Source organism: Camelus bactrianus, chromosome X (assembly GCF_048773025.1).
Source record: "Camelus bactrianus isolate YW-2024 breed Bactrian camel chromosome X, ASM4877302v1, whole genome shotgun sequence".
NCBI classification, from domain to species: domain Eukaryota; kingdom Metazoa; phylum Chordata; class Mammalia; order Artiodactyla; family Camelidae; genus Camelus; species Camelus bactrianus.
This window is the reverse complement of record NC_133575.1, coordinates 53,216,875-53,235,333: the sequence shown is the minus strand read 5'-3', so window position 1 is coordinate 53,235,333 and position 18,459 is coordinate 53,216,875. Positions and strand designations below refer to the sequence as shown.

The following is an 18,459-nucleotide window of genomic DNA, read 5'->3' as shown; positions in this document are numbered from 1 at the left end:
GCGCTTCTGGTACCAGAACAGACAGGTCCAACAGGAGGGAGGTTTAATGCACTGCTGTATTTTGATGCCCAGAGCTGTGCCTGGTAGACGAGGTTCTGAGTAAACAATGGTGACAGTGTCAATCACTATGCACTAAGCACACTGTCCTGAAACTAGCTCCTCCTCCAAATCTCGAGGACAGACTTCAAAAGGCAAAAACAAGCTGGCAATCTCCGGCGGGTCCGCAGACTCATAGCCAAGCAGTTGCTGAGCAAAAATGTCACCAGTGCCTCCTATGACAAAAGAGGAGGCACTGGCCAGGGGGCTGGAGCAGGGCTGCAGGCTTCCACCGCTCACCCACCAGTCTGTCCAGAGGGAGAAGGTGGTCCCTGCTGATGCTGCAGGGCTGTGCGCACGTGCAGCCCCACCTTAGTGCATCACCGATCTACCTCTCTCACCTAATGCCTGGAGGCTCAGCAGGAGGTGACAGGTGAGGTGAACAGAGCCACCCTGCTAGTGGCCTGGTGCTGGCAGCTGTGCCCTCAGCAGTGCCCAGGACCCTAAACGTGACACCTCATCTCCAAGGAGCAGAAGGGGGCTTAGGTGTGTAGATCACAGAGCCCTGGGAGGACAAGTACACATCATGGCCACAACATGTCTCGCCATTTCCTTAAGCCATAGAAGCATGTCCGGGGAGGAACTGAAAATTCATCCAGAGCCCGCCAGGCACCACACGCAGGTGGGACTCGGGTCCCCTGTGCCTTTCACTCGCAGGGATGGCCGGGAATTTCTTTTTGTCAGTTCTCTGGTGTCTTCTCCTCTAACTTACCAAAACCCAGAAAGTATGGTCTGACCTTAGATAAGTCCAAGAATTACGGAGCCTCGACTCCACAGCAGGCCTGGTAGCATGTGCCAGGACCACCAACCGTCACCTATGAGACCGCCTTGCGTGCTCTCCAGCGCAGGGAGAGCAGACTCAGGGCCCGAGGCCCGAGGCTGGGGGACACAGCTTCCCTCGCTCTCCCCAGCAAAGGGGGACCACCTCTCAGCAAAGGCATCTCGCCCTCTTCTGCCCAAGGGATGGCACGATGGCCACACAGGGAAGCAGATCAGAGGGTGGTGGAGGGGGGCAGATGACCCAGAAGAGCTCGTCTGCAATTCCGGGGCAAAGTGGGGCCACTGACCTAATCACAGGGACAAAGTGAGGACGAACCTTTCCATACTCTGTCCCTAATCCGTGACACGCCTTCCCCTGCATAAGGAGCTCCTTCGGAAATCCCTGGCGGTGTTTCTGATGTCTTAACCCGGCATGGTGGCTGTCGGGCAGGAAGAACAGCCTGGGAGGCAGGAGACACGGGCTCCACCCCTAGCTCAGCTAGTGCCTCGATCTGCTGCGTCTCGGGATTCAGCCCCTCACCTATACATCAAATGGACGAGACTGTCCCAGGACAACGGGAATGCAATGAGAGTCACACAAAGAAAGTTTTCCAGTTGCCACATTCAAAAAAGTAGAAAAACAAATACTTTAAAGTGATTCTAAGAAGAGATCTAATTTAATGTAATATCTATTATATTATCATTTTGACATGTAGTAAATACAGAAATTATCAAGATAGTTTACATTCTTTTTTCTAGACAAGTCTCAGTGTCTGATGTTCATTTGACCTTCTGCACATCTCATCTTAGACCAGCCTCCTCCCCAGCACTCCCAGCCTCTTTGGCTGTGGCTACCCTATTGGACAGCAACTCCAGGAGTCCCACCAGGGGTCTTGGTTGGAAAGGGGGAGTAAGTATCCAAACTAACCCTAAATGGATCACTCTGAACTAAAGATGAATTCATTTTTAAAACTTTGAAAACCGTCAGGCTGCATCTCCCTCCCCCCTTGGCTGCAAGACAGCTCCCCTTCTTGCTGGTCCCTTTCTGGATGTAGGTAAGCAACACAGGCACACAGCCAGGGTGACCGGGAATCCACGAAGGCTTACCTGCTGGCTGTGTCCAGTCCCACCAAGTCCCTCTTCTCAAATGGGATGCAGAGGAGGAGGATATTGTCCCCAAAATTGTTGGTGGCCCTGTCCAGGTGCTCGGACTCGAGCATGATGAAGAGCGACTTGATGAAGTCCTTGATCCTCTTCTCCACCGTCCCACAGTCCTCGTAGCTGGTGTACAAGGCCACATCAGTGTGCAGCTGCTCGGTGAGCTCGCCCTTCAGCACAAAGATGAAGAGCCACGAATCGTCCTGTGTGTTGCCACACAGCTCCTCTGCACAGGGAGCTCCTCGATCTGCAGCCAGTCCTTGGCCAAGCGGTCAGTGATGGTGACGAGACCCATGACCCTTCGGTGGGTCTGGAAGTCTCCCCACTCGTTCTTGTGTGGGTAGTGGTAACTGTAGCGGATGCAGAATGACTGCTGGAAGCCGCACAGCCTGACCTGGCTCACTGAGGAGATCTGTTTATAGATACATAAGAGATTCTCCTCCAAGATAATCCCCACGTGCTGGACCACCATGGGGAGAGTCTGGTGGTCCTCAGCACACTGCACGTAGTCAGCAATGCTCATGTTGCAGGCCCTGCCAAGAGGGGAGAGGAGACTAAGGTGCACGCTCTGCTGTGGGCTGCAGGCCCCTCTGGGATGCGGTGACCTGTGTGTACCAGCCAGAAGGCAAGGGAAGCCCAAGCAAACCTGGGGGTACAGTCTGTCCTCAGAGTCTGCACACGGCTACCATAGCTAGGATCACATTATCCTGCTATTAGTCTAGGCTTCCAGCCCCTGCAGAAAAGGGTCATTGCTTGTTTTCTGTTTCCAACATCTAGCCAGGCCCTGATGCTCAAAAATGCTGAATAAATGAATGAACAAAGGAACTGCTTCCCCACCCCTCAGCAGAATATAATGAAAAGAACCACAGTGGGATCGAAAGGTCTGGATTTCAACTCCAATTTACTTGAACTCCAATGCTGCAAAATAATGGATAAGAAAACTCGCCCTGGGGAGGAGGGTACAGTTCAGTGGTAGAGCACATACTTAGCATGCACGAGGTCCTGGGTTCAATCCCAAGTATCTCCATTAAAAAAATGAAACAAAAATAAACTTAATTACCCCATAAAAATTAATTAAAAATTGAAAAGAAAAAACATTGCAATTAACACAACATTGTAAACTTGACTATACAAAGCAAAACAAAAAAACAAACCTTGCCTTACAAGAATATATCTAGATCAAGGCAGATTGCAAATGCAAAATGCCTAGGTTACCACCTGCATAAAAAGGGGGGACTGTACAAATTTACTAATCCCTCCTTTATGAGCTGTATTTACTTTGGGAGGTTTTATGACCCTGAGAGTTAATTTTCACAGATGAAAAAAGAAAACATTAGCTGATTCTCAGTACTGCTGAAGAATTAGATAACCGTATGAAAGCATCAGATCCACACAGTGTACTAAATAAATGTTTGTTGAATCAATGAATAAACAAGCAAGTGAATGCTGCTCCCTGCCACAATCATAATGGTACTGTCTGGAAATCCCAAGCCCATGTCCCACCCGACTCTACACTAACCATGTGGGTGACCTGGGAAGGCCTGTGTCCTTCTCTAAACCCCAGTTTAATCACGAATAGAAATGAGGGTAATAACACAAACCTCAAAGGGTTAGTGAGTCAATAATGAATTGTACCCCAACCTTGCAAGATGGAACCATTAAGGAAAATTGGGCAAAGAGTACATAGGTTGTCTCCGTATCAGCTCTTACAACTGCATGGGAATCTACTTTACATCTCAAAATAGAAATTCTAATTTTTTAAAGAGGCTATTGAGATTAAATGAGCTCACTGTCTTAAAAAAGGAACACACAGTACAAATAGGACAATGCACAGCCCATGAGATACACTCAGTAAACATTCCCACTGAACCTACTGGTCCCTCCAACTCCAGAGCACAAGGATGGGTCATCATGGCCAGAGGCCACTGCACCTGAAGCTAACAAAGCTAATCGTCCCCACTTCTAAGAGCCCCTGCCACCACCCTAGGTCTAATTTTGTATTTGTAACTTTGTTTTCTTTTTCTTAAATAGGAACCCCCAATTGCATAGCATTTATGTCACCAAAACCTGACCACGGAAATCATGAAAGCAGCCCTCCCCAGTGAAACAATAAAATTAAAAGCCATATCCACAAGAACTCTGTGTAATTTTAATGGCAGAAACTTCATCCTGGACTGAGAGGAAGAGGACTGGGGAGGAGGGGGCAATCTGGGGCACACAGACCCAGGGGCCACCTATCCCATGATGGACTTTAGACTCAACCCTCACCCTCCAGGAACTTCAAACTACACATCGACAGCATGCTATGGACAAGGTTTTTTTTTTTTTTAAAGAAATCCCTGACTCCCTAACAGGTCATGTTTCTACTGAGAAACTAACGACTTATGTGTATATTGTTTCATGAAAACCCTAAAATAATAACATTCCAACTTGACACATGAAGAAATGGAGGAAAAGAGAGGTTTAACACATTGTGCAAGATTAGAGAGAGGCCATGTCAGAGGCTGCATTTAAACCAAAGCCCCTGCTCCAGTGCTTATACCAAAAAGTTTGACATACTGTCCCCCTCCTGCTCCCTCCCTGCAATAAGTCTCTGAAGTCTTTTCTGCACCACATGGAAAGAACCAAAATCACATCAACTTTCCACAAAGAGCTGTGTCACCCATTGGAGGACGTATCAAAATCTGAAGAGTTAGGGTGGGAGGAGAGATTTGAGTTCTCTGTTTCTCGAAAGGAGACATGGGTTTAAAAGAAACCAAAAAGCACTTATCTAGTCCAAGCTCTCACTGTGCAGAGAAGGAAATGGAGTCTCAGAAGAGATGAGGAAAGGGACTTATTAACAAATATTGCCTCAGTACAGCACCAAGCCAGCCCTGAGCGCTGCTGGGGGAGGATCTGGGAGGCCCAGGAGAATGAGTGTTAGAAAAAAGGAAGGAGAAAAACTATATAAAGCCCTGTCTCTACACCGCCATACCATGAAGTTCCATCAAATGATCCACTACAGGTGCAGCCAACATTAAGGTGGGCTAAGCGTAGGTTACAGAAACCCAGAAGTCTAAATCGTACTGGAAATTCCAAAATTTACTATGCTTTTTCCCAGTTCAAGCATGAGCTCAGTGGGAGCTCCATGCCAGGCACTACATGAGGCCTGGAGTTCTCCCAAATACAGATCTCTATGAACACGTGTGCAAACCACATGCAGGCCCACCAGAAGAAAAACACCTACAGATAAGATGGAATTAGTGAAAGTGAAGGCAGCCAACCAGCATATGTTACTAGCAAAAGGATGCTGCTAGAAATACTCATGGACATAGCAAACTGTGGTCAGGACGTGGGAAAGGGAGGAGGGACAGATTAGGAGTTTAGGATTAACAGATACACGTAACTATAGATAAAATAAATAAATGACAAGGACCTACTATATAACACAGGGAACTATATTCAATTTCTTGTAATGAGTTGTACTACAAACACTCTGAAAATTATACGTGTACATATGCATAAATATAACTGAATCACTGCTGTACTTCTGAAACTAACATTGTAAATTGACTACACTTCAATAAAAAGTAAGAACTTAAGAAATAAATAAATAAATAAAAATAAAAGCAACACCATTAAAAAAATTAAAAGAACTCTGTAATCTCCTTAGCTGTAGGAGGGAGAGAACACTGGTTGCAAGCACCAAGTCCACTGGATCACTCCAGCACTGGCTGTCATTCTTTCTGACCATCAGGGAGGCACTTGGCTTCACTGAGGTTAGTTTTCTCTTCTGTGAAAGTCTACAGTCACAACTAATGTATATAATCTCATCATTCACAGACCCAACAATTAGTAAGGACTTCCCATGGGCCACGCTCTACAGAGATAAAAAGATAGGGTCCCAGATATACTCATGGATAGAAAAAGTTTATGTCATAAAGACATTAATTCTCCCCATTCTAATATATAGATTCAATGCAATTCTGATTAGAATTCCCCCCAGATTTTTCATGGAATGTAACAAGTTAATTTATGCTCAGGAACAGCCAAGAAACTTCTTTCGAGCTGGGGAGGGATGGATGGGTCATTCATTTCCACGGCTCTTTTTGAAGCAATGAAAACATTCTGGAATAATGATGGTTGCACCACTGCGAATATGCTAAAAGCCGCCAAATTGTACCATTTAAATGGGTGGACTTCATGGTGTGTGAACAAAATTGCAATGAAACTGTTATATGAAAAAAAAAATTCCTGACAACTATTTTTCCCTCTATACTAGTAGTATGCCCCACAATTTAAGAAAAACAAACAACCAAAACCGAACAAAAATTTTCCAAGAGATCTTTAAGACTGCAATATTCTTGGGTCTCCAATGCCTCTGGTGGTGCTGCTCCTGTTAACAAACACTAGATGAGCTGGGCTAGTTAGGGACTGTGACTATCTTTTTAAAATTGACGGTCATATGTTTCACCCTAGGAGGGAAGAGAATGATGGATGTCTCATTCCTCATGCCCTCAGCTCATTTTCAACTGAACCAAGGCCTGCTTTCAACACTGTAATACCTCTCGCTATAAAAACACATGATATTGGAGTTTAGAAACAAGATGGAGGAGTGGAAGAATGCTCGTAGCTCACTGTCTCCAACAAATACCCAAAAACTCACATCTACGGACCCACTCAGCCAACCAGAGCACCTGCTGAATGCAGACAGAACATCACCTTCTTTGAAAGACAAAGAAGTGAAAAAATCTGTTTTGTTCCTGCATAGGCTTTAGGTAGATAAATAAATACACTCCTTAAGGACCACAATAGATAACTGATAATCCTTAAGTCACAGTGCCAGAAAGATATGAGCAATATGAAGCAGCAGAGGAACCACTCCCAATTAAAAGAGCAAGAGAAATCCCCTGAAAGCACAATCAAGGAAATAGATATTGACGGCCTACTAGATCAAGATTTCAAAGAAAGGAGTGTTCAAAGTACTGAAGGAACTAAAAGAGATAGTGTTTAGAGATATAAAATATGTCAAAAATGAAATAGAAGCTATAAAGTAGAACCAAGTAGAATTGTTAAACTCATTGGCTGAAATGAGAAGGGATCTAAAAGCTGTACATAGCAGGCTAGATTATGCAGAGGAATGAATAAGTGACCTAGAAGACAGGACAACAGAAACCACCCAATCAGAACAGCTGAGAGAAAAACAAATAAAAAACAATGAAAACAATAAAGGGACATATGGGAAAATACAAAGCACACTAATCTATGCATAATAGAGTTTCCAGAAGGGGAAGAAAGAACAAACGGGATTGAAAAGGTATTTCAAGAAACCATGACTGAAAACTTCCCAAACCTAAAGAAGGAATCAGATATCCAAGTACAGGAGGCTCAGAGGGTCCCAAACAGGAAGAACTCAAACAGACTCACACCAAGACACATCCTAATCAAGATGGCCAGAGTCAAGGATAAAGAAATGATCCTAAAGGCAGCAAGAGAAAAAACAAAAGTGTTATAAGGGAACCTCCATAAGGCTCTCAGTTGATTTCTCTACACAAACACTACAGGACAGAAGGGAGTGGAAAGTTATATTCAACGTCCTGAATGAAAAAATATGCAGCCTAGGATACTCTATCCAGCAAGGCTATCCTTTAGAATAGAGAGATAAAGAACTTCACAGACGAGCAAAAACTAAGAGTTTAACAACACTAAACCCATGCTAAAAGAAATATTGACAGGTCTGCTCTAAATAGAAAAGAAGCAGGATGCTACAAAAATGAGAAACTCAGAACTGGAAAGGAGATGATTGCCATGAATTACAAATAGAATAAATACAAAATTGTAAAAGAAGACATCTAAATCATTAAGAGAGGGAAGAAAGAAAACATACAGTATTTTGTTTTTCATTCTTCTTTAAAATAAAAAAATTGTGTTCTCGGTAGGATGGGTTTGACCTAATATTACTATCTGTTTAGTACAAACATTTACAGTAATAGGTTAATAGACTTACAAAAAAGGGTAACCACAAGCCAAAAGCTTACAAGTGAGTCAAGCAAACTAAATGAAATCCAAGATAATACACAGGAAACTTACCAAATCACAAAAGGAAGAAGAAAGGAACAAAGAGAAAATACCAAATCAACTGCAAAAATAAGTTGAAAATGGCAATAAATACTCATCTATCATTAATTACTCTAAATGTTAATGGACTAAATGCTCCAGTCAAAAGACGTAGAGTGTCAGACTGGATAATAAAGCAAGAACCTTCAATATGCTGTATATAAGAGACACACTTTTGGGAGAAGGACACATATAGATTGAGAGTGAAAGGATGGAAAGGATATTCCATGCAAATGGAAAAGCCAAAAAAAGCAGGTGTTGCAGTACTGATTTCAGACAAAATAGACTTTAAAACAAAGGCCATAAAGAAAGATAAAAAGGACATATTATAATGATTAAAGGAGTAATACAAGATGAGGATATTACAATCATTAATATATACGCACCCAACATAGGAGTACCTAAGTACATAAAACAACTACTAACAGAGATAAAGAAGGAAACTGATGGGAATACAATCATTGTTGGAATATTTTAACACCATATTAACATCACTAGACATATCTTCCAGAAAGAAAATAAAGAAGGCAACAGAGAAATTAAATGATACAATAGAAAAATTAGATTTGGTGGGTATTTTCAGAGCACTGCACTCCCCAAAAATAGGATATACATTCTTTTCAAGTTCACATGGAATATTTTCTAGGATTCATCATGTACTTGGGCACAAAAGAAGCCTCAAAAATTTTAAGAAGATAGTAATTATCTCAAGCAACTTTACTGACAACAATGCCATGAAACTATAAATCAACTACAGAGAAACAAAGAAGAAAAAAAGGAAAGCAAGGAAATTAAACAACATGCTATTAAAAAACCAATGGGTCAATGAGGAAATCAAAGCTGAAATTAAAAAATACCTTGAGACAAATGAAAATGAAAACACAAACACACAAAACTTATGGGATTCAGCAATGTCAATGCTAAGAGGGAAATTTACAGCAATACAGGCCTTCCTCAAAAAAGAAGAACCATCTCAAATAAACAATATAATCCACCAGCTAAAAGAATTAGAAAAAGAAGACCAAAAACACCCAAAAGTCAGCAGAAGGAAGGACATAATAAAGATCAGGGAGGAAATAAATAAAATAGAGATTAAAAAAATTAGAAAAAATCAATCAAACCAAAGGTTGGTTTTTGAAAGAGTAAGTAAAATCGACAAACGTCTGGCCAAACTCACAAAGAAGAAAAAAGAGAGAGCACAAATAAGCAAAATAAGAAAGGAAAATGGAGAAATTACAACCAATAAACATGAAAATACAGAGTATCATACAAGAATATTATGAAAAACTGTATGGAACCAAAATGGATAACCTACAGGAGATGGATAAGTATCTGCAAACATACAGTCCACCAAGATTGAAACAAAAGAGACTAACCACTTGAACAAACTGGTCACTAGAAATGAAATTGAATTGGCAAAAAAAAAAAAAAAAAAAAAAAAAAAAAACCTCCCTACAAATAAATGTCCAGGACCGGACAGCTTCACAATGGAATTCTACCAAACATACAAAGAGGAACTAATACCAGTCCTTCTCAAACTCTTTCAGAAGACTGAAAAAGAGGCAATATTCCCAAACTCATTCTGTAAAGCCACCATCACCCTGATACCAAAACCAGGAAATGTCACCACCAAAACAAATAGAATTACAGACCATTATCACTGATTAACATAGATGCAAAAATCCACACCAAAATACTAGCAAATAGAATCCAACAGCACATTAAAAACTGTACACATCATGATCAAGTGGGGTTCATACCAGGGACACAAGGATGGTTCAACATACGCAAATCAATCAATGTAATACATCACATCAACAAAAAGAAAGGAAAAAAAAAGTGATCTTCTCAATAGATGGAGAAAAAGCTTTTGATAAAATTCAACAGCTATTTATGATAAAAACTCTCACTATTGTGGGTATAGAGGGAACATATCTCAACATAATAAAAGCTACAGCCACCATAATACTCAACGGTGAAAAGCTCAAAATCTTCCCACTAAAATCTGGGACAAGACAAGGCTGGCCACTATCACCACTCCTATTCAATATAGTCTTGGAAGTCGTAGCCACAGCAATCAGGCAAGAGAGAGAAATAAAAGGGACCCAGATTGGAAAAGAAGAGGTAAAAGTGTCACTATACGCATTATGACAAGATACCACATATAGAAAACCCTAAAAGGTCCACACAAAAATTACTGGAAATAATCAAAGAATTCAGCAAGGTAGCAGGTTACAAGATTAACATTCAAAAATCAGTTGCATTTCTTTACACTAATGGTGAATCAACAGAAAAAGAAAGTAAAGAAACAATTCCCTTTAAAATGGCATCCAAAGTAATAAACTATCAGGAGTAAATCTAACTAAGGAGGTGAAAGACTTATTCATGGAAAACTATACAAACACTGATTAAGGAAATTAAAGACTTAAAAAATGGAAAAAATATCCCATGCTCGTGGAGTAGAAGAATCAATACTGTTAAAATGGTCACCCTGCTCAAAGCAATCTACAGATTTAATGCGATCCCTATCAAATTACCCAGGACATATTTCACAGAACTACAACAAATCATAATAAAATTTATATGGAAGCACAAAAGACCTAGAATTGACAAAGCATCACTGAAGAAAAAGAAAGAAGCTGGAGAAATAACCCTCCCAGATTTCAGACAATACTATAGAGTTACAGTAATCAAAACAGCATGATATTGGTACAAAAACAGACATATGGACCAATGGAACAGACTAGAGAGCCCAGAAATGAACCCACAAACTTTTCATTAACTAATCTTTGACAAAGGAGGCAAGAACATATAATGAAACAAAGACAGGCTCTTCAGCAAATGGTGTTGGGAAAACTGGACAGCAGCATGTAAATCACTGAATCTAGAACACTCCCTTACACCATACACAAAAATAAACTCAAAATGGATCAAAGACTTAAACATAAGACAAGATCCAGTAAACCTCCTAGAAGAAAACCTAGGCAAAGCATTATCTCTCATACATCTCAAAATGTTCTCCAAGGGCAGTCTACCCAAGCAATAGAAATAAAACAAGAATAAACAAATGGGACCTAAGTAAACTTGCAAGCTCTTGCACAGCACGGGAAACCATAAGCAAAACAAAACAACAACTTACAGAATGGGAGAAAACTTTTGCAAAAGATGGAACTGACAATGGCTTGAACTCCAGAACATATAAGCAGCTCATACGACTTAATATGAAAAAAACAAACAATCCCATCCAAAAATGGGCAGAAGACCTAAACAAGCAATTCTCCAAAGAAGAAATACAAATGATCAATAGGCACATGAAAAATGCTCAATATCACTAATTATCAGAGATTTGCAAATCAAAACTGCAGTGAGGTACCACCTCACACCAGTGAGTATGGCTGTCATTCAAAAGTCCACAAATGACAAATGCTGGAGAGGCTGTGGAGAAAAAGGAACCCTCTTACACTGCTGGTGGGAATACAGTTTGGTACAGCTACTTTGGAAAACATATGGAGATTTCTCAAAAGACTAGGAACTGACTTACCATACAACGCAGGAATCCCATTCTTGGGTATATATCCAGAAGGAACCTGACATCAAAAAGACACCTGCACCCCAATGTTCACAGCAGCACTGTTTACAATAGCCAAGACATGGAAACAGCATAAATGTCCGTAGAAAGATGACCGGACAAAGAAGATATGATACACCTATACAATGGAGTACTATTCAGACATGAAAATGAAAATATAATGCCATTTGAAGCAACATGGATGTCCCTGGATAATGTCATTCTAAATGAAGTAAGCCAGAAAGTGAAAGAAAAATACCATATGTTGCTCATATGTGGAATCTTAAAAAAACAAAAAACAAATAAACTTAAATGTAAAACAGAAACAGACTCACAGACATAGAATGCAAACTTGTCATTGCCAGGGGAGAGGAGGGTGGGAAGGGACAGACTCGGAGTTCAAATTGTGTACATACTGACATGTATATATAGAATAGGTAAACAAGTTTATACTGCATACCACATGGAAATATATACAAGATCTTGTGGTAGCTCATGGTGGAAAAGGATGTGACAATGAATAAGCATATGATTGAAAAATTGTGCTCTACACTTGTAATTGACACAACATTGTAAACTGAGTATAACTCAATAAAAAATAAAATAAAAGGAATATTAAAATAAATAAAACAGTTGTCCTGGGGTCCCCTACTCCTCCCAATGCCAGAACTCTAGGCTGGGGAGCCTGATGCTGGGCTTATAATTCCCACTCCTGTTGTGACTTATTCTTCACCTTGTGAGTTGCCCACAGTGAGGGATATGGGGTCCACCTATATCATGAGAATGCCCCTCCTACCATCCTGCTGTGGTTCCGTCTCTGTGTTTCCACTGAAGATCTTCTTTTGCTAGGATCTAGTCTTTTTTTTTTTTTTTCTTGGATGCTTGTTTAGCAGTCAGTTGTGGTTTCACTGTAGTCATGAGGAGAGGCAAATAGTGGAAACCTATCAGCTGGCTTTCAGCAGAGTCACTGCAGGCCAGAAGGAACAACCATGATATATTTAAAGTACTCAAAGGAAAAAACCTAGAATCTAGGCCACCTACTCAACAAAGTTATTAATCAGAATTGAAAGAGAATTAAAAAGCATCTCAGATGAGCAAAAACTAAGAGTTCATCATTCCTAAACTGACGTCACAAGAAGTATTAAAAAGTTTTCCTTATGTGAAAAAGAACAAGAAGAACTTATGTGAAGAGGGAAATCCCACTTGAAAGGCAAAAATGGAGCAATGGCTGTGAATCAAACACGTAAACAAGCTACTACAAAGACTAAGAGACAAAATTTGTAAAAACTATACTTACAATAAACACTTATAGGATGCATATGAAGATGTAAAAAATACAATCAAAAAAGGAGTGGAGAGGGAGTAAAAGAGCAGATCTTTTTTGAACTTATATAACCTTAAATGACAATCACTTTAAAACAATCAGATACTGTAACAAAGCAACTTATATGAACCTCATGGTGTCCATAAATCAAAAACCTACATTAGGTATGCAAAAACAAGTGAGAAGCACAAATGTAACAATAAAGAAAATCAACTACCCATAAGGGAAGAGTATGAAAGAAGGACAGAGAAGAACTACAAAAACATGTAGCAAGGTGGCAGGATACAACATTAACATGCAAAAATCAGTTGCATTTTTTACTCTAACGATGAAATAGTAAGAAAAGTAAGTAAAGAAACAATCCCCTTTAAAATCACAACCAATAAATGATAAAATACTTATGAATAAATCTGACCAAGCAGGTGAAAGACTTATACATGGATAACTACAAAATACTGATTAAAGAAATTAAAGATGACTTAAAGAAATGGAAAGAAATACTATGCTCTTGGATTGGAAGAATCAATATTGTTAAAATGGCCGTACTGTTCACGGCAATCGACCGATTTAATGCAATCCCTATGAAATTACCCAGGACATTTTTCACAGAACTAGAACAAATAATCCTAAGATTCCTATGGACTCATAGAGACCCAAAATTGCCAAATCAATATTGAAGAAAAAGAATAAAGCAGGAGGAATGACCTTCCACAACTTCAGATGAACCTACAGAGATACAATAATCAAAATAGTGTGGTACTGGCATGAAACCAGACATATAGATCAATGGAACAGAACACAGAGCCGAGAAATAAACACAGACCTACAGTAAATTAGTCTTCAGCACAGGAGGCAAGCACACACACTGCAGTAAAGACAGTCTCTTCTGCAAATGGTGCAGGGAAAACTGGATAGCTGCATGCAAATCAATGATGTTAGGACACTCCCCCACACCACACACAAAAACAAATTCAAAATGGCTTAAAGACTTAAATAGAAGACAAGACACTACAAGCCTCTTAGAAGAAAACATAAGCAAACTATTCTCTCACATACTTCTCAGCAATGTTCTCCTAGGGCAGTGTACTCAAGCAATGCAAATAAAAGCAGAAAATAAACAAACGGGACCCAACTGAACTTACAGGCTTTTGCACAGCAAATGAATCCTTAAGCAAACAAAACGGCAACCTACGGGATGGGAGAAAATATCTGCCAATGATGCGACTGACAAAGGCCTAATTTCCTGAGTATACACACAGCTCACACAAATTCATAACACAAAACAAGCAACCCAATCCCAAAACGGGCAGAAGATATAAACAAGCATTTCTCCAATGAAGACGTAAGGCCAATGGGCACATGAAAAAATGCTCAATACTTCTCATTATCAGAGAAATGCAAAGCAACACTACAATGAAGTATAACCTCAAACCAGTCAGAATGGCCATCATGAATGAGAAATGCTGGAGAGGTTGTGGAGAAAAAGGAAGACTCCTACACTGTCACTGGGAAATGCAGTCTGGTATAGCCATTATGGAAAACAGCATGGAAATGCCTCAAAAAACTAAAAATAGACTTACCCTATGAATCAGCAATCCCACTTCTGGGTATATATCCGGAGGGAACTCCAAATCGAAAAGGGACCTGTCCCCTAATATTCACAGCACCACTATATACAACAGGCAAGACATAGAAGCAACCTATAATGTAGCAACAGATGACAGGATAAAGAAATTGTGGTATATAGATATGCATTGGAATACTACTCTGCCATTAAAAAGGATGAAATAATGCTATTTGCAGCAAGGTGGATGGACCCAGAGAATATCATTCTAAGTGAAGCAAACCAAAAGGGGAAAGAAAAATACCACATGTTATCACTCCACATGATATCATGTGGAATCTTAAAGAAAAAGAAGAAAGAAACAAGGTCACTATGAATTCATCTACAATACAGAAACAGACTCGTACATATAGTTAACAATCTCATGGTTACCAGGGAAAGGGGGTGGGAAGGGATAAATTTAGGAGTTGGAGACTTACAAATATTAGCCACTATATATGAAAATAGATTTAAAAAAATGTTTCTTCTCTATAGCACAGAAACTTACATTCAATATCTGGTAATAACCTATACTGGAAAAGCCGCTACTGCCACCACCTGAGGAAGCAAGAGAAGAAAGGAGAGTTACCCTGGGCAAGAGCCCGGTCCTCCACAAGTCCTTGCCCGCTGTTGACGCTGCCCTAGACAGCACTGCACCCTCCTCCCAGGAGCCGGCTGGCATGAATATGTGTCTCCGAACCCGGGGCAGCAGAGGCCGCCCCGAGAACAGGCCCTGGAGGAGATGGCAGCAAGTCCACCTGCTCCCCCTGAGGACAGGTACCCCTACTCTCAGCCGCCGCCCACTGACTGCACCGCACCAGCCTCCAGGGAGCAGGCCATGGTCTGAGGGCCGGTTGGAGATGTTCCGGGGCCACACCCGCTTTCCCAAACCCGGGAATAAGAGTCAGGGCAGACGAAGGGTTCAGGGAATACTAAGGAGACGGAACAGCACCACGAACCAGGCGGCGGCCTCAGAACCTCCTCAGGGTCCTAACGGGCCTCGTGGCCCGGGACTCAGCTAAGCACCCCTAACCATGCGCCTCCCCAACTGCGCAGCTCAGACAGCACTCACCTGCTCCATGCCCCATCCAGCGCCCCTTCACCTCCTAGGCGGCGGCAGCGGAGGAGACTGTAAGCGTCGGCCCAGACCCCAGGCCTTGCTCCTTTTCAGGGAGCTGCTCCAGGAACAACTGGCTCCCACCTGGCTGCCACACGCTCTGCGCGGGTTCCGCTGTCCGTGCGTCTGTGCGTTTGCGCATGCGCGCCCCTCCCCATCCCACCGGCATCGGGGACTTTTGGCTGGGGCTCCTGTTGTACCGGAAGTGGCGCCTGGGGCCAGGAGGACCTGGGTGGGGCCCTGCGGTGGGGTGGTGGGCTGGGACCCCACCCTTCTCCAGGCACACTCTCCTGCGGGCCTACCCTCCTGCCCGCCACACCGCTGCCCGCCATTCCCCAGATCTCCATCCCCAGTGCCCCCATACCGCCACCAATGGGGTCCTGGCACTCAAAGCCACGACCGCCCTGGGCCGGGCCACACCCCCAGCCCCACTCCCCTTGCTAGCCTCTCCCTTCCCGATACTATCCTCCCATCCTGGACAGGCCCAGTCTCTCACCAGACCCCGAAGATGGGGCTCCTTCTCCTCACACCGAGGTCCCTGACACATACTCCATCCTGCTAGGTCCTAACTTATGGCCCCTACACCCCACCTTCACCCCTCATGCCTCACCACAGGACCTCCAACATCCCGAAGTGGTCCCCCTCACCCCTCAACTGGGTCAGTTCCTTCTGAGCGGCCCGTCACCTCTCAGCCTGTACCCCCTTTACCGCGGGTTCCCCCCTCACTCCTAGTGCACCCCTCCCTGGAGATGACTCTCTCACCACTCACCCCGTGGTTGGGGTTTGGTAGTCGGGACTCCAGTCCCCACGGTGACTTCCACCAGCGAGGGTTCCGGCCTAGTGTGCACCTGCATAGCTAGTGTCTGAGGCTACAGGGCGAGGCGGGCCGAACTGGAGGCAGATACAATTCCCGCCCTGGTGTCCTGAACCCTGCACGTTGTGCCTCATCTGAGTCTGAGTGTCAGGGTGATCTCTGGCTGCCCGCAACTGGCCTGTGGACCTGGGGTGGCTGATGGTCCTGATGGTGATCCAGACCCCTAGGGCAGAAGCACTGGGAATGCGGACCTGCAGGGATTGGGGAGTTTGGAGGGTGCAGCTAAGCCCAGAGATGGAGAGCAGGTAGTTGGCTGTGTGCACAGGGCTGTGTGCATGGATTGGGCTAAGCCCATGTGGGTGCAGGGACCTTGTTCATTCACACTGGGCCAAAGGAAAGAGGGATGGGAGCTTTTAAAATGTTCATGTTAGGAAGCCAAGGCTGGAGAACAAAGCAGGCCAGGCCACTGTGGAACCCGCCATGTTGCTCGTCCCTTGCATCAGGGGAGACTGACTGTTGACTGCCCTATGAGATGTCCCTTGCCATGGTATGGTTTACAGGCAATTGAAGGGACTTTGTCTGCAATTTTAATCACCAATAATTGTTACTTTCTCTGCAGGACATCAATTCCACAGTCATGGTGAACCTGGAAGGACTCCTGCCTGAACCCCAGCCTGGGGCAGAGGAGGACCCACCTGTAAACATCCTCTTACCTCTCACCAAAAGGCACTGTAATAGAAAAGAACAGATCTGAATCCATATTAGATCTGTTCCTTTTCCTTTAAACCTGTCTTCTGTTATCTAGGCTTATTCTTGCTTGCTCTGCACCTTTTGTAAAACAATGTTGCCTTTAGCCTGAAATATGCATGAGGGCCTATTCTCAAGGCTCTGACCTTTAAGGATATTAACACTTTTGCCCTCCTATAAAGATAACAAGTTGCAGGATAGAACATAACCTTTGCTTTCTTCGAGGTTTTACAGGGATACCATGATCCAACCCACGTGGACCACTGCAAAGGAGTCCAAGAACAAAGAAATCCTACACCAAGAAGTTTGTAGCAACGAACCACAGCCCATCCCCTTTTCAATAGAAAAGGAACCTGAAGTCTGACATGGGGAAGATGGTTCTCCAGGACGTAGTCTACCATTTTCTTGGTCTATAGCTGTCCACGTGGGTCAGGTCATGGTGCCCCTGCAAAACCTCTGACAAAACAAGTTATTTCCTATTTGGCAACTTATTGTCTTTATATCAGTGCAAAAGTGTTAATATGCTTAAAGGTCAGAGCTTTGAGAACAAGCTCTTTCATTTACCAGACAGGCTAAAGGCAACATTGTTTTACAAAATGTGCAGAGCCAGCAAGGCTAAGCCTAGAAGACAGGGTACAGGGTTAAAGACAAAAGAACAGATCTAATATGGAGTCAGGTTTGTTCTTTTCTATTAGAGTAACATCTAGTTATATGTTTTAAGTTTACAAGAATAAAGTTTAGCCTTTTCCCATTTAAAATTCTGCAATTCAGGAGCATTAAGTGCACTCATAATGCTGTGAGACCGACACCACTCTTTGGTTTCAGACTATTTCCTTCCTCAAAGTAAAAACTTGTATTCAAAGCACAGCCCACATCCTCCCTCCCCCAGCCCGAGAAAAACCCCAATCCCCTTTCTCTTTCTGTGTCTTTACCAATCCTAGAGGTTCCCTGTTAATGAAATCATATAAAAGGTGGGTTTTTGTGTGTGCCCACATAACTTAAGAGGGGACTGGTGATTTTTTTGTGTGTGTTTACATGAATTAGCATGTTTGTATTTTGAAAGGAAAAATCCAGATGAATTAAAGATAATATGTACAAAATAAAGCCCTTTTAATAACTCTGTGCATCATCTGGGGGTAGGCACTGCTGTTCTAATTATGAAACCAGAGCCAAAAGG

General features: G+C 42.6%; 1 protein-coding gene across 9 annotated transcripts in view; it reads right to left on the bottom strand.

Moving 5' to 3' along the window:
- LOC141576289 (trafficking protein particle complex subunit 9-like) overlaps positions 1–18,459 on the bottom strand; it is a 145,079-nt gene that overhangs the window by 112,421 nt on the left and 14,199 nt on the right. For 2 of the 9 annotated variants that reach the window (XM_074359082.1, XM_074359084.1), the window contains exon 1: positions 1,963–2,726. The exons of 6 other annotated variants lie outside the window; for them this stretch is intronic. The gene's annotated coding sequence lies outside the window, so the exon portion shown is untranslated. Of the gene's footprint in view, positions 1–1,962; positions 2,727–15,112; positions 17,374–18,459 lie in introns of those variants that run through there. One more of the 9 variants, XM_074359083.1, reaches the window with a different exon arrangement.